The sequence below is a fragment of the Phasianus colchicus genome, chromosome 1 (assembly GCF_987193195.1).
Source record: "Phasianus colchicus chromosome 1, bPhaCol1.hap1.1, whole genome shotgun sequence".
Lineage (NCBI taxonomy): Eukaryota > Metazoa > Chordata > Aves > Galliformes > Phasianidae > Phasianus > Phasianus colchicus.
This window is the reverse complement of record NC_143436.1, coordinates 96,401,518-96,419,136: the sequence shown is the minus strand read 5'-3', so window position 1 is coordinate 96,419,136 and position 17,619 is coordinate 96,401,518.

Genomic DNA, 17,619 nt, shown 5'->3' with positions numbered 1-17,619 from the left:
ACTAGGAAAGGACATTAAACTAGATACAAATAAATACAAATGGAACTGTTGGAAAATAAGTTGTGTTGTTGCAGTTGATATAGATTCTATCATACCTTAACGTTTTCTCAGAAGCATTTTACATACTTATTAACGTCTATCTTCAAATCTTATTCAACTGTACACACTTTCAATTTATTGGCTTTTGCATAAACTCTCTTTATTACTGTATCCAATTCCAAGCTCCTCTTTTTCATCAAGAGAGTCTTCTTGGCATACTGTTGTGTTTTTTGTTGTTGGTGGTGTTTTTTTTTTTTTTTTTTTTTTTTTTTTTCCTGTATCCAAGCTACGGCTAGACATCTTACAGTGCCTGCATACAAAATTGATCCTAATCATTACATGACAATAATCACTTTAATGAGTCCTCGCCTAGTCAAGCTAGTGACATGGTGTCAGCTCTTTAGCTTCCAAACAAGAAACTCTGCATCAGGACTTCTGTTGTGCAGTGTTCTGATCACCAAGGTTTTTCACGGTGGTGATAAGTCAGATCTCCAGCGAACTCACTGACAGATCACATAGAAGGCATCTCCAGCCACTGCTCTATGTTTAGCTGACACTGATTTCTCTGGAAAGCAAGAATTCTGATCTTTCATCCCTAACAAAAGAGAGGCAAATAGCTTCTAGTTAAAGGTGAAGGTCACAGACCAAACAGCACTAATGTTTTTGCAGTTGAAGTACTGCATTGGAATCATGCCAGTAATCAACTATGCCATGTATTTTTTTCCACTCTGGGCTAAGCCATTTATTCTCCTCAAGTATTAGCACCACATAGGCACAGTGGAGAGGACAATATGCTTTCCTGCTCTTCATCTGTCTGACTTGTCAGATTAGTTCCAGTCATTCGTGGAGAACTACATAAATCACCTTTGTCAAACAGGAAGAACGCCACTGCTGTTCAGACCTTTCCCATGGGCTGTAACAGTTGCATGCACCTTAGCAAGTGCAGGGGAACCACCCATGCATTCTCTCTAAAATATTATGATGTAAATATTAATAACAAAGAGAATAATGTACCTAAGAATGAGCATATATACTCAATAAACTAGTGCAAAGAGCTTATTAAATGTTTCATTTATATCAGAATTTTAAATTCATCTCAACTTGTCTTAGTAATACCACTATTCAGAAAAATGACATGAATTAAATATTTGTTAATATTTAACTTAAACTCTTGCTGTTTTGAAATACTAGATTTATGATTTGAAGTTTTTAATTCAGAATCAAACCAGGAAATTAATTTTTTAACATTTTTTACAATCTTTTCCAAAATGCAGGTGGCTTTTCCATTTATCTATTTATTCTCATCATTTGAAAAATGGGGCAGAGTAACCAAAAAACCACCTGTGGTTCTATTTTACTCCTAACACCTCCCGCACTTATCATTTTTAAATACTCCATCACAAGGAACTTCTTAAGATGATTGTGTTCATTGTCATTCCAGAAAAATAATATAGCATTATCTCCTAGTGATGTGATTCACATCTATAATAAAGCTAAACCCTACTTTCTACTTTATTCTTCTCTTACAAAGTCTTAATAATGCAGGAAGATAAGCAGAGAAAGGAAGTCCTATCTGATCTCTATACCTTCAGTGTTATCCAAGATACATTGTTCTAATTAAAAAGCAGCATATACGTCATTCAGACTATGCACTCCACTGTTTCTACCTGAAGAAATAGTAGGAAAAAGTTTAATATTCAATATATGAATGGGAAAAGTTAACGGGGTCTGAAGGTTGGGAACGTTTATTTATGGTCTGCAGCACTAAGGCAATTAATGAGTACTTGGTTCTCAGAAAATGGTAAGAAAGTGATTGACAGTAATGTTAAAACATGTACTTTTGCTTTTTCCATATATAAAAAAATACATTTACACATAAGCTAAATACCAAATAATAATACAGATTTCAAGCTTTCAGTTAACACATAGAAAATGATATTTTACAAAAAAAAATGAAAAAATGAAATTTGAGTCAACTTTAAAATACTGTTTTGATAAATGAATGGTTCAGACATAACAAGTAACAGCAGAGAATTTAATCTGCACTTTGGACAATTTCCCTGTCAGGTTTAATGAGCAAAACAGCCCAACACCAAGTCATTGTTATGTTTCTTTAGAAATCAGCTCATTCCTTCCTGGCTGAGGAAGCCAGCCTCCCGATGGCCATGTCCCAGTCTTAAAGGAGGGTGACATGGGCATTGATTTGCTTGTAATGTAGCTAGGATTACCCTACTTGTGCTTCAAGTGGTAAAGATCTTTTTTTTCCATTTTTCTGGAAAAACAAATCTAAAGTACTTTTTTCTCTTGCTTCTCATTTCTTAGATCTAAACCAAAGCTACTTTTTACTCCAAGCTTACAGTATCTGTTCTGGACTGTGTCAAATAGCTCTGTAAAAGACTGTTCAAGACTTACAAAGGCCTAGAGTATATCCCCAAACACCAATATTTCTTTGAATTAAAGAAAAGTCTCTAATGCAGGAAGTATAAGATTTTGTTACTAAATCAAAGGAATTTCACATAAAAAGGGCTGTTATCACTATCATTCATAACTTATCAGTGTTACTAAGGACTAAACAGATAACAATATGTGTTTATTTTCTTATGTCAGTTTTATAATATCATTAAACAGGTATGAAGTAAATAATCTCCAGCCATACAAACAGGTGAAAAGTCTTTTTTAAATCAAGACTGCCATCATCTAACAGATAATCCTTCAATTTCCACTGTCCCTGCTTGACAGTATCAATTTTGCCAGTATTATTAACTTTAAAAATTCCTACATAATTGAAATACAATTTTCCACTGAAAAATAGAAAAGAGGATGCAGAAAACTGCTGTTCAAATAACTCTTAAGGAATATTTTTCCAGCCATCTAAGCCACAGTAAGACTGATACACAGACACTATTTTTCAATACAGTTGGTGCATTCAATAAGTCTTTCTAGTGCATATGCTACCAGGAAATAACAACAAATTCTGATATGCAACCGTGGATTTAAAAATCCAGAGCACAGGCTTCGTCTGGTTTATATGGAAACAAACACTCTCAGCACAGTGTTGTGATTATCTGCACTTTAAATGCATTTATCTAGTCACAGAAAATTCCAGAGAGTGACATTAACCACTCTGAATACTGTGTTAGGTCCTAGTATTTTCATGAGATATTTGTCAAGATATTTTATTTCAACTTTCAGCTATTAAAGGGTTATTGAGTGGGAGATTCATTTCAGTTAATTCACTGTTAAAAAGACACTCTAAAAGCATTAGGATAGATTTCTCTGGTGATCAGTGAAGGAAAATACATACCTCCAAACAATTATTTGTTCCATCTATCTTAGATCTTTTTCTAAGGATAAAATGAACGTCCTGCATGGAAGCACAGGCAACAGGAATTCCATTTATACTTTCCATTTGGTTCTCATAGTTGACTAAAAAGAAAATTATCTCTTTTGAACCCCACTTTGGGCTTTTGTGTTTGTAGTTTGTACTAGTGATAAGCAATACAAGTTCTATGCCTCTCAATAATTCACAATTCAAATCTACACGTTTAACCTACAAAACTTCCCACGCATTCAGATGGTGAATTGACATACCTTCTCTTGCTGTGCGTGTTATTTTCCTATCCATGTAAGAATATAAAAGCTTTATGATGTGGCTACGTGCAATAAAAATAATACCCTGCTGAAGTCATAGGTACTCAAGCACAAATCCTATTTATTTTCCATGTACTATTTAGTAGTAGTTTTTTCCTGTGGTCTAGGCAATTCTTTAGTGGTTCTCAGCATTTCAGCATCCAATGGCAATGCTCTGTAGACTAAATCCTGCTTCAATACACTTCAGGAATGTTTCACTAGAAGACTGTGAAAATAGTTGGAAAACATGAACTGTAATAAATGGGAGATGAGAGAAAGAAAACAGCCAAATCTTAGGAGAATCCATTTAGAATGGATGAAGGGAATGAAAAATCATCCCTTCTTTTAGAGAATACTAACACTCAGGACAGCTGTCAAAATGTGTAGCTCTTCAGCCCTCCAGAATCAAGAGAAAATTTTAGCCCTTGGACCTATTCTGAGCAACTAACAGAATATTGTATTTCATGACCCTCCCTAGAATGTATCGTAAAGAGAACTAGAATAAATAGACACATTCAGACTTCATTCAATATGTCTGTGTAGAGTTTCTGGATCAAAAGGGATGAGAATCACTGATGCATGCTCTATTTATAGTACTTCACTGCATTCAACCTTCCTCTCCACTCAATTTACATCTTTTTGAAGCTCTGACTGGTAAGGAATCTCCTTTCAAACTTTAAATTTCTGTCTGTAAGAATCACTTTTGCATCCATAATCAATTTTTTAAAAATTTATTTTTTATTTATTATTATTATTATTTTTACAGACTTATGTGGTCATTCTGCCAGGATCAGCCCATACAACTGACCTTTGGAGATCACAATTGCGTCTTAGTGTTTTTATTAAGTGGGAAAAAGAGAGAGTTCTTCCTATGCTCCATCATCAGTTGTAATGTCCTTTGAACATCCATTCAAGTCACATGAAATTATGGAAGAAAACAAGAGGAATAACTAAAGCAAGCAAATTGTTCTGTTTGCTCCTAAATTAATGGAATCCCATTTCTATGTCTATGTCCTTCCATATCCTTCAAAGGGTCAAGATTTTTGATTGCACTCTTCTTTTTTGGATGATTAACTGATATCCACTGCATTTTTCCATTTGACTACAGATGAGAAAAATCCATATCATCTATTTGCTTATTTTTTTGAAACCAATAAATATTTGATTACTTTGAGGATCTCTTCGCCTCTCCAAAATGTTGTTAAATTTGTCCACCAGTTTAAAATTGACTAATGAAGAATATGCACAGGAAATATATAAATGTATGTGTGTGACTACATTATAAAATAAGCTATTCAGTCAGAAAGGTATAATATTTTTACCTCTCCATGAAATTTTTTTGAAATTATCAGAGATCTGGGGTTTTACATATTTCTTCTCAACATGATAGTGGAGCATACCATGCTTTTAATACAAAGTCTCTATTATACAAGTTTCCCAACACACCGTGTCTGATCAAAAGAGGTGCTGAATGCAGCTGGTCCAAACTTAAGTCATGATGGAAACTATTTAAGAAGTCTGAGAAAGGAAATTTTATAAAGTTTAAGTTTTCAATGTTATGAACAGTGATAATGTATGCAGCACAAGAGACCAATGTACCCCCTTCTACTTTTTCTCTTTCACTTTTCTCATTAAGGAAGCACTTATAGCCCTAAAAAAGAAACATGCCAGGCTAAAGCCTCCCAAGCACAAGCATAAAAGTTAAAGATTTTGCTGTTTGTGTTTATGCAGTCTCTAGGAATATCTGAAATAGTAACAGCTGGTTCAGCTGTGAAGGGAGTGAGTCTTTTCTGATATGACTGACTATTACCTCCACACCTGAGTCTGCTTTAAAATTGACAGTCTTCCTGCAAACATTTAGTTTCACTCTTCAGGCTGGCTCTGCATCATTTCTTTTGACTGAACTCAGAAAGAAAGGGGGAAAAAAATGAAAAAGAACACTTGAGCCAGGTGCTTGCTTTCTATGCTGCTTTTGTGTGACATAAATCAACATTTTTGTATGTCTGTGGCATTTGGCTGCTGTAGCTGAGCAATTACCTTCAGACATTGGTGTCTCCACCTCAGCTATACACTGGGGAAAAAGGCGTGAATTTTGCCTGAAATATCCCATGTAACCCATTCAGGCCTATTGTAAATGCACTTTGTAAAAGCAGAGTTAGCTCAGTACCAATTCTATAACAGCAGGACACATTCTAGGAGGCAGAGCTCCAGGTTTGTTGCTGTTGTTTTTTGTTGTTGTTGTTGAACAAAAAAACAGGTCAAACTATTCTAACATTTTTATTTTATCTCCAAATCTTTCATCCATTTTCCTCTCACTGGTGGCTGATTGTGAAGCAGAAGTTAATTATAATTTTTGTAAGTTATGTAAGCTAATATCACTTAGAGAAAAGTCTACAAAATTCAGTAGTGAACTGTTAAGATTTTGAACTTTCATATTGGAAACTAACAGTAGAGTCGTACAATCAATGAATGTACAGATGTTATGAGATATACCAGAGAGCTTGGCCACACAGTTATTACACCAAAGCAGAAAAAAAGATAAGATGCTTACCCGTACACTGGGCTCACTTAGGAAACTCCAGCAGAGTGGATCTCCAGAAGAGATTCTTCCCCACTGGTAGTCAGCTCTTAAACAGGTCTAGGAGTGGTGGAGTGTCATGGTTTTGTGATTTTCAGTTTCCAGTATTCCACATCATAACATCATGTAGGGCACTGGGAGTGTAACTGTTAATGCTCAAGTTCTGGGTACCCGCCCGGAAGAGAAGAACTACATTTCCCAGGGGACTTTGTGGTCACAGAGAGGAGATATAACTCCTGGTAAGGTCACCTGATGTGCTCTTCTTCATCCGCTCTTCTTAGTCTGCTCTTCTTCGTTGGCTCTCCTCCTGTCTCCCTGCTGCTCAACTGGACTGCGCATCTCACCTCAGCGTTGTGGTGAGGCCTATCCACCTTTTGGACATTCTCTCTCTCATTATATTTGATTTATTAGCTTCAATTTTAATTATATTGTATTATAGTGTGTTATCTTGCATTCCGATACTATATTTAGTAAATTAGTTTGTTTCTCCTCAGATCATTGCTGTTGTTTTTAGTTATTTTTGGGTCCCCTGTTCCCTTTTTCTGGAGGCATGGATTTTGCAAAATCCCTCCACCTCGCTAGTCACGGAACTGGGCCGAACCAGCCTGTAAACCGTTGGCATGGAGCCAGGTGCCTTCACCTGTGCTGAAGTCTTGGGGTAGCAAGTTCAGGACATGATTCAGCAGTTCCCATACAAGAGTACTTTTTTTCTTAAGATTCAATAAGTTGCTTTAAGAATCCTATAATTAAGAAAAAAATCATTAAATAAGAAATTATATTCTACCTGTTCAAAATCGTTCATATTTCAGCATTTTTACATGACAATCCACTATTCTTCTGTCTCACCATGGATTTCATCATACTAAAGGATTGCAATCACAGTCTTCCAGTGCAGAATGTAAAAATAAAGATGACAGTTGGAAATAAAGTAATCTCAGAATATTTTTAAAAAATCTATTTAGATGAGTTCTAAGTTTTGTAATTTGTATCTGAGCTACTTGTTTTCAAGTTCTTCATATAGTTAACAGAATTAATTTTAGCTACAATTACGAAGAAAGGGAAGACAGAAGATACCTAGGCCCAAGTAGTTTATGTATTGTGTGAAAAACTAAACATTTTTTTTTTTAAAAAAAAAAAGACTTGAATTTTTTTTGCCTGGTTGGCAAGTCAGGGGTATCTTTTATTCACTTGATAATTTTCCTCATTTTCTTTGTTCTTTGGGTGAGAAAGGGTCGAAGGAAGTATCTTCAATAATCTTAACATATGCTATTTGTACCCCAAGACAAAAAGCATCTGACAAAATATGCTCAAAAGATCTCACTATCTGCAATGACCTGCATATACTCAGCAGAGTATACTGCAGAGGTTGTGGAGTCCCGTCCTTGGAAGGTGTTCAAGGCCAGGTTGGATGGGGCCCTGGGCAGCCTGGTCAAGTATTAAATGTGGAGGTTGGCAGCCCTGCCTGTGGTAGGTGGTTGGGGCTCAATAATCCTTAGGTCCCTTCCAACCCAAGACATTCTATAATTGTATGATATGATTCTGATTTCTAAGTCCTACACATGGACCCACTTAGAAAAGCATTGCTCTCCATTGCTAGAGGTGAAGGAAACTGCACCGCTGAATTGTCAATGTGCTTAGGACACAGACGTCATGAGTTCAGGGGAGGGGGAGCTGCAACATCTCATTCACAAACTGGGATTGAAAAGTTTTCGGCATCAATTCCTACACTTTTTTTTTATAAATATATATTGATACAATTTTAAGATATTTACCGTAGAGAAGGCTAGAATAAAGAACATATGTGATATATTTATCCTTTACAGGATTCACATGTAGTAAATGGAACATCCAAAATTTACTGCGGGGTGAGAGGTTCGTAACTCAAATTTGTCTGCTCAAAGCAAGAAATAGTGTAGTTAACAAAATATCTGAAATCTGTACAGCAATGAGTAAGAATGTTTTCAAATTATCAACAAAAGTTGATAAAAATAATTCCATCTCTTCCTCTGACAGGGTAACAAATAATTTGAAATCTACAAAATCATAAACAGATTTTATTCTTTCACTCTTGAACATGAAGAGGAAGTATTCATCTTTTACTAAGTTATAAATGGAATGATTTGTCAAACCATGAATTAACCTTCATTTCACAGATCTTATCCAATGAATCTCTTTTCCAATCCTTGCCTACTTCACAGAAAATTACTCTCTATTGGTGTAGTAACGTAACACAAAATCATCCCAATATATTATCCATCTATAGGCTATTTTAGAAAAGCATTGGGTTCCTTTTAAGACAGTAATATATTATGCATAGATGTAATAAATGTGTTAAACTCACTCTGACTCATTGTGTAAATTGGGACATAGTGCAGAAAGAGAATTAAGCATGGTAAAAATACACTATAGGTTTTTGGTTGCTCGTCTATGGGCAAATATTACAGAATATTAGGGTTTGTCCATGGGAAGCACAGAAACATAAATATCACTTTCGGACAAAAAGGAATGAAACATATTCCATTGATATGATATTTTCTCCAAGATGTAAAGATTTGATCATTTGAAAGTCTTTCATGTTTAAAACAATTGTGATGCCCATTAGCAGCTTTTGTTTCTTGATTGCTATCATCAGCTAGGTCTATTAGTGTCCAGTCTTGTAATTTGAGATTGCTTCTCCTGCAATTTTCATATTGATTTTCATTATCTAAATAAAATGGTTTTTTTTTGTTTGTTTGTTTTGTTTTTGTTTTTATGGTTTCTTACTCTCTGCACTAGCAGGTAAAAATCATGACACATTAATTAAATCTTTATGTTAATGGGCTTAGAAGCAGTTCCCACCTCAATAAATCAGGAATATCCAAATCTGCAGTTTATTCAACTTGCAATCAATGTTAATTTCCTTTCGGTTCAGCAAGTTCATTTAGTTCTGTGTTGAAAGTCCAATTATTTCTGATTACAATTTTAACATATTAAAATTAATGTGGTATACTATCTATATTGTAATTCACTGTAATTTAAGTTTTACTACACTGTGATGTTTGAACTTATTTTGAAGTTAATTTCATAGAACAAATACTAATGTTAATACTCCAAATTTTACTTTCTTATTTCCCCAAAACTCAGCTGTAATTTATCTGTGTCTCTACCTTGCCCAATAATACCACAAGTTTTATTTTTCATCATATGACATGAAAAAATAAAAGCTACAGTTATTTCTGCAATTATAAAAGCTTTTAATAGTTTGTGGGCTTTTGCAAAATTTGAGTAGTTACACGTTCCCCATTCAATGAGATGTTTCTCTGGTTTTTCAGATCCCTTTCAAGAATCAGTAAGCTCTTATGATTTTTCATCACTTATCTCTTTTTCTTAAATTCCTATTTTAATAAGTATTCCTCCAGTTTCTTGGTCTTCAATTCAACATAATTATGAAGTGATGAGTAATTAATTCCTTTTATTTCCTCTTAGGGCATTATTTTATAAAAATGAAGAAATATATATTCAGAGAATTATTTAACACAGGAACATATTAAACCAGGTGTGGAAAGTGGATTATATCTTTTTTTTTTTTTTTTTTTGAAACCTGCTAGGGTCTTCCTCCAGGTTTGCACATATTTAGCATGGTTCTGAATTTATTTTAATCTTTTACAGTAAATGATGACTAATTGTTAATTCCCAGTCTTGCAGCTGTTACCTTTGTGTTACCTCTTACTGCAGCTTGTTAGCTTTGTGTCTTTCTTTTATGGATAGAATCCATTTTTAGCGCTGTCTATCAAAGCAATCCAATCATCCTCCTTTAATTAGCAAATTAATCGTTAGTGTACGCATCAGGATAAGAAGGTGAAAAAATTACGAGAGATTTGAATCACTCCTACTGTTAAATTAGAAAGAGTTTTATGCAGTAGCATATATCAGTGGAGACTTTTTTGAAAAAATCTGAAAATTTAAGACATATTAACACTTAAGTAAACAGAACAAGTTCCTGAATGCAATGTGCAGCACTCCATTAGACCAGTCACTTCAACTAATTCATCTATATTTAATTCATATGATCATGGAACTGTAAGGCAGACATTATATTTGCTATTTCATAAATGCAAAAGCAGTTAGGAAAAAAAAAAAAGTTCATTTTATTCTTGAATTTGCACACATAAAGCATTGAATCCCTTTCAGTTTCATTCTGATCTCTACATATTTAGGTATCACACCAAATCCTCTATGAAATCTTAGCTTTAATGAGGCAGTTTTAATAGCTCCGCATTTTTACCCTGAGGTTTGCATTTTTGGACATAATCCATCAGTCACTTAAGCAAAAAATACTGAGTAACAAGTGCAAATTGCTCATTGCACAAAATGTCATTTCACCATCCAGATATCACTGATGGAATTATCAAATTAGGCTACTGAAAAACATGCTAGTCTACAGTACAGTGGCTATGGGCTGTGCCTCCGATGACAAGCTAAGAGTAAAAACAGGAAAATTTAAGAGTCAAAAGAGACTAACAGAAGCAAAAAAGAAAGAAAGAAAAAAAAAAAAGTGCAAAGAATAGGAAGAAACTTCTAGACAAGTTGTGCTTTTGCATGCCCTTTTCTTGCCCTTTTTTTTCCAGTAGTTGCATTAAAGGATAAAGAAGCCTGACAGAAAATAATCTCCCTTAAATTCCAGATTTAGATTTTGGTTTACATTTAGGGTTTAGATTCTGAATGATACTCAATTTGGCACTCTAAGTTCAGTCATATTCAAAGGGGCTCGCACAACTAACCTTAATAAACTAGGCTGAGTGAGTAAGAACTCACACAATTATAGATTCACCCATAGCATGAAGCACCTTTGAGCTAGTTGCATTCCAATGAACTAACACAGCCACTCTTGAGGAGTTTGGTTGAAGCCCAATGAGATCTCTCACAGCTAGCTTAATGAAAAGTGCTTCATTAAAGCAACAGGTTACAGATTCTTTTAAATCACTGGTGATAAAAACATTGTCTGCAGAGCATATGCAAGTACCAGGAATGTGAATAATACAGATGATCACAAATGTGTTAAATTATGGAACAACTCTATAGAGATTTTTAAGTTTTCCAGAGAAGCAGTAGTTATAACTGAGTACGTGAATGTTACCTAATAAGCGTCCCTATGAGAGGGGAGAGAGGCTCAGTCTGTCAGCATGTCCCAGAAATCAGCAATGTTCTCCCAAGTTGTCTGCAACAGTATTTCCCCCAAGTTCCCCTCTCTCAAGCCATTTTTATACTATTTTCTTACTTTCACAGGTGAAACTTGAGTGATGCTAGTCATACATATAGTGACTGGTGCAACAGAAAATGAAAACCTCAGTTCCACAGTACCAAGTTCCCATCCCTGCAGTGATATTACAGAGCATGGCCACGGTGTTTACACTCTGCTCCACTCCCTGCTGTATCTCTTAGAGTCAGCACACCAAGGTCCCCTGGTGCTAAGAACATGTATGGTTGCAATTTTGCATTACTTAGGGAACTATCACGGAACAGACTCCTTGCATAAGCACTGCATTCCACACTGGAGTTTTCCTCAACGTTGTACCTTCTCTCACCTCCAATAATTATTCCACACCTGTGGAACTCCTTTAGAGTTGCAGAATTTTTTAAATGGATATTATGGCTACTAAAGCATGTATAGATTCAAAGATTGAACAAAATTTTGGAAGAAAAAGCAACAAGGATTTACGAAATACATGGACATTTATCTGGATTTGAAACACTTTTCTGATATTAAAAATAAATAAATTTAGCAAAACAAATAAACAAAAATAAACAAACAGGAACAAGGACCATAGATGACTGTGAAGTTCTTTTTCTTGCTGTGGCATTTGTGAACATTCTTGGAAGCAGAATACTGAATGAAGTGGTCTTTTAGAGTGACTTGCACAAGTTTTATTCAAGTTTTATTGAGAATTTAGTTAGTATACTAAGATGTGATATTTTTACAGGAATAACCTGTGTGAATCTCTCTGTGAAGTGCTTTTGGAAGAAAATGCTTTTTTACAGCTAACAAAGCTTTTTTTTTTTTTTTTTGTAGCAATATAGAAATCCTTCTAACAAACTAGCAGATAAAAACAAACAAAACAACAAGCAATATTGAAGATCTATGAACATTCACTTAGTACTCTTAGGATGGGTAACAGGAATGAACAAGTTAGCCAGACAATTATTATATAGGTTGTGATTTTCAGTGAGGCACTTGAAGACAAAGCTTTAGAATAATCACTTTTTTAAGTGTGTTTGCTGTTCATAATCATACGCAATCATTTTTCTTCCTTTTCTCTGGCTCTAAGTAAAGGCATTTATCTCTATGATAAAAGCAGATAAAAGCTGGTAACAAATTATGTATTTACAATTGAGCCCACGTCCTTCAGCCCTTAAGGAAGAAAGACTATCAGGTAGGCAGCTGTCTTCCTCCCCGTTTATATATTCTTTATTACTTCTTATGCATCTATGTCTATGTAAGAGATTTTCTTTCTTTTTTTTTTTTTTTTTTCCCTGATCTTTTTATGCCCATGAAAATGGTCCCTCATTGAAAATGTAAGTATTTAGAACAAGTCATAAGCAAGAAATCTTCCCAGAATTCAAAGAATAATGCAAAACAAACATAAAAAAGTCAATCTGAACTGTGAAACTGTGGTCCCAATTACAGAGAAAGATTGCTCTGCACAGCCTGAAAAGACTCAGAAGGCTGGTTTTCAGCATTAGAAATTAGTTGTTAAAAAAAAAAAAAAAAAAAGAAAAGAAAAAAAAATTGTTCAAGCAAATTTTGTTTGAGTAGAGGGTTAATAAAGTCAAACATTGTTAGTTTAATTGTTAAAATTATGCGGCTCAAAAAAAATGAGGTGAAGTTGGTCTCAGTGAAATCAACTGTTTCTGACAAAACCTCATATTTAGTCATTCCAACTAACAGCCATATAAAAAGTGGGCTTATACAAAATACATTGTGCATAACTACACACACAGAATCTACATTAATAACTATTACAAAGCACAACAGTTGATATTTTCCAAGTAGAAGAAAAAAATACTTTATTTCCTTTCATCTACGTACCCATATAATGAACTTTCAGTAACTAGCTTTAACTCAAGTACAAGTAAACATGTAAAACACACAAGTAAAACATTTAGTAGCAGAACATATTCCAAAACAGATACATATTAAGGATTTTAGAGAATATATCCAGTATCTCTCTTACATGGTTAGGGAAAAAAAACCTGTCAGCAGCACGCAGTAGAGATAACAATGCCATCCAAGTTTTTAAGCTAAATGCTGATTTTCAAAACCTACTATGCTTCCAATAAAAATAAAAGTAGACCAAAGGTAGTGTCAATGATTTGAAATCTTACTGTCTTACTGACTTAGGAGGACACTCTATGTGTGTTAACACTTGAAGTTAGAACAGGATTTCTTAATCCTCTGCAAAAATCTTTGTGAGCATTGACTGAGAATTTTGCCACCAAAAAAAAAAAAAAAAAAAGTGAAATTAAGTACAACTTCATATACAGATGTGTCAAGAACACTGGAAAGACATTATAAAGAGGTCTTAGCAGTTTGTCTCTCTAGCCTGGCTTATTTATGACAACTCAACATATTCTGATTTATTTTTTTTTTAATCACGCCTCTATTCTGGCCCAATTTAAACTGCTTTCTGGACAAACGCAGAGAACACCACAATTTAACCAGAGTAAATCATATCCAAATAACCACATCTGTAGAAAAATAACAGTTTTTAAAGTTTTTAAACAGAAGTCTTATGTGCTATCATGCTCTACTACACGCAAAGAAAATATTTCCTATGCTCTGTCCTCTTCTGACCAGCCACTTCCATTCCTAAAGCTGTCATTGGATTTTGCACACAGGATGCAGGTAGACTTGCCTCTTTCTTCCTCTGGTGAGATCACTTACAGAGCACCAGTGTGGAAAGTTTACCGAACACAAGCAGCAAAGGTCTAAAATTGTGCTGTTTCATTGTAAAATCTGGTACAGGTTGGTTTGATGGAAGAGGGGAAGAAACAAGGCTAAAAGGCTTTGATACATGCAAAATCTGGCATCCAGGGCAGAAGGCTGACACTCGAAGCAGTGGCCGCTCTGGTACCTGACTTTAACTCCCTCCCTTATTTCCAAAGTCTCTGTTAATAGTTACATGTCATCTTATGGATACATTGCCATGGAAGCAAGAACAGCAACACTGTTTTCTTCTTGTTTCATAGCATTCTCAGAACCTCACATTAAATCCATTAAAGATTAACTATACCACAGATTAAGCCTGACAAGATAAAAATCAAATAAATAATACATGCTGAAGTGGCATGCTATGCCAAAACCTATCTCGTCAAGCACTATGACAGAAACCTCCTACTATTTTTTCTCAGTGTTACTGAATTCATTTGGAGACAAGGAGTGGCATCTTCCACACTTCTAAACCTCAACAGCAATGCGTTACAGAAAAAGCTCTTCTGTCTCTGTGACCCACCTCCATGTGGACTCGTAAGAGCCACTCTGAATTTTACCAGACATGATAGCTAGTGACTAGCCAGTTAATGCCAGATTTCTCACTCTTGTTTTGTCCCAGACAAAACATTCTCTGTTGTCAGTGGCAGCAGGTTGCAGGCTTCCAACTTGCTTGAGTGCAGATCTCCATCCTTGCTGCGCTTCCCTCCATCCCTGGCCCAGTAGAGAGCTCCTGATGGAAAACATGGTTGCTGGTGGGTGAGCAGGCACCAATCTGTTCTCTACAGAAAGCTGTCTACACCTGGCAGCACAGGGAACCAATGGACAACAGCAAGCAGGGGGAAGCTGCCACTAACTTTTCCTAAGAGCAGCTGAGCAGCTTTAGTTATTTCTGTCTCAATTTAAAGCACATTTTAAGAATATTTTACCTTTGTTTTTTTTCATAACTGCTACCATGATGTGTTACTTAGGGCATCCTTTTTTTTTTTTTTTTTTTTTTTTTTTTTTTCTTCTCAATTTCCACAGAGATTAAGCACTCAAAGTGGTAAATGGTAATTTCATTAATTTCTCAGTATGTTGTCCCTTGGGGAAGAGAAGTGATCTGATAGTCTAATGCTCATTTCTCTTATTTTTGAAAATTAGTTTCTATGTAACCTATATTCCTGATGCTTGTGTACTGTCACAGATTCGTATACAATACTGAAACGTGGTTTTTTTTTGGTTTTTTTTTTTTTTTTTTTTTTTTTTTTTCCTGGATTACTAGCTTAGTGTAATCTGCCATCAGCAACTCTCCAGTTCATTATTTGTACTCAATTTAAAACTACTTTTTTTTTTTTTTTTTTTTTTCACCTACCTAGTCAGATGATCAGATTTGAAAGAGGTTTAGTAATTCAGTAATTTTAAAACATAGCTGATCTTATCTTTCTGTCAGTTATTAATGGGCTTCTTTGCCTCTAAAAATTCTTTTCCTTCTGACTATTGTTAAAAAAAAATAAAGAAAGAAAGAAAAAAGAATTAAAACAGCACCTGTGATACAAGAGATTGGGAACTCTTTAACTCTGGCTTTACTTTATTTTAAATGCAGATTTTGCTTTGGGTGACCTTACCTCCTCTGTCTACCTGTTATTTTTTTTTCTCACTCTCATTCTATCTTCCTAATTGATACTTATAAATAAGTATTATAAGTATATTTATAAGTATAAATTATAAGTATAAATATAAATAGTAAGTAATATAAGTATAAATATAAATAAGTATAAATAAGTATAATTTATAAGTATAAATAATATAAGTATAAATAAGTAATTTATACTTATATTTATTTATAACACCAACAATAAATATCTGCATTAACAACCAGTAATTGGATTCTACCAACAACAACAACAACAAAAACCCACAGAAAATATTAATTTAAAAGTTTGGAGACAATTTCTACTCCTCCCTTTCCTTCATCTTTCATATAACTCTTCTACATGAATATCTTTAAGCACTTTGTTCTTCACAATTCAAAATATTTTTTTATACAATACTATCCTCTTCATCTCTGCATGCATGATCACAGAGCTACGGGTCTATAAAATGAAGTGAATCAGGAGCGGGGGGACGGGGGAGTGGAACGGGAGACAAGGAGGCCAATAAAACCACACTGATTACACATCCCAGTAGCATTTCCTGAAAATCAGTATCTCAATCTGTCAATATTCTGTTTTCTCTTTCAATCAGTATAAGCCTAATTTAGGTTCTAGCACATCATTGTAAGCCTAGTCTAGTCTTGTGTAAGATAATGAAGCTGCAGCCCTGCTTTATATGGGTCAGTAAGCATCTAGTAATGATCTGTCCATGCTAATAATTATTTAAAGTTGGCACTTAGTAGAGGTAGAGATATTGCACACTGCAAGTGTTTACATTTATGAGCAGTTTGCAGGCAGTGATATTTTAATTGTTTTCACTCAAACAGTTTCCTTGCCAGACAACAGAAACAAATTGTAAGTTGTATGGTCACCATTAAATTATTAGCAAATATTTGCCAGGATGAGTTAAGGAGTTTTCTTCCAAAAGAAAAGACTCGGAAGTCCAACTGAAAGCCCCTGTTGAACTCATTGCATTTTGGTCCAAAATATTTGGAATTAACTTAGAAAAATGTGAAGTCTAAACATTAAACTAATTCAAAATTACAATAAGAAAGTTTCAATATTAACAAAACTATTATTTAGAAATAGTATCATAATTAATAATATACTTACTCTATGACAGAAATTAAACAATTGTAGCATATACTGAAAGACAGAAAAGTGTGTTCAAGATCCTATTGACTATGATGTCAGCAAAGCTGTAGTGCAGTTTCTAAGGAATATTAGTATCCTTCTTGTAACTATGCTTCTATGGTTCTCCAGTAAAATGGAAATTTAGTTTTATGTGCATTTATTGGCACATAAGATATTCACACCAACACTGTCTTCTTTTTTCTTCTTTTTGAAGAAAGAAAGAAATCCTGCCACATAAGTATTCAAGGATTACTTTTTTAATAACAATGAAACATGTTTAGGGTATTTTGATGTACTAAACATTTTGAACCCATAAGAAATTCAGTCCTTAGTCTTTACAGGTCCTGCATTCACGATTCAACCTGTAGAGGCTTAGTGCACTTAATCATTATAAGACTAAAATAAATATAAATATTATGTTCAAAATAGAATTTCTTGACAGTATTTTCAATTCCCATGATGAACACTCTGTAAGGTACTTAAAGAAACCCTACATCATGCTGAGAGACCCAGAGAGATAAATGTGAGGTGGAAATAAATGTCAGTTGTTAGAAGGAGTCAATCCTAAGGGCTGGTGTGCTGTTTGTAAAAGACATATCTCTCTTTGAACAATGTAGTTCATTTTCTTTGGAAACTAA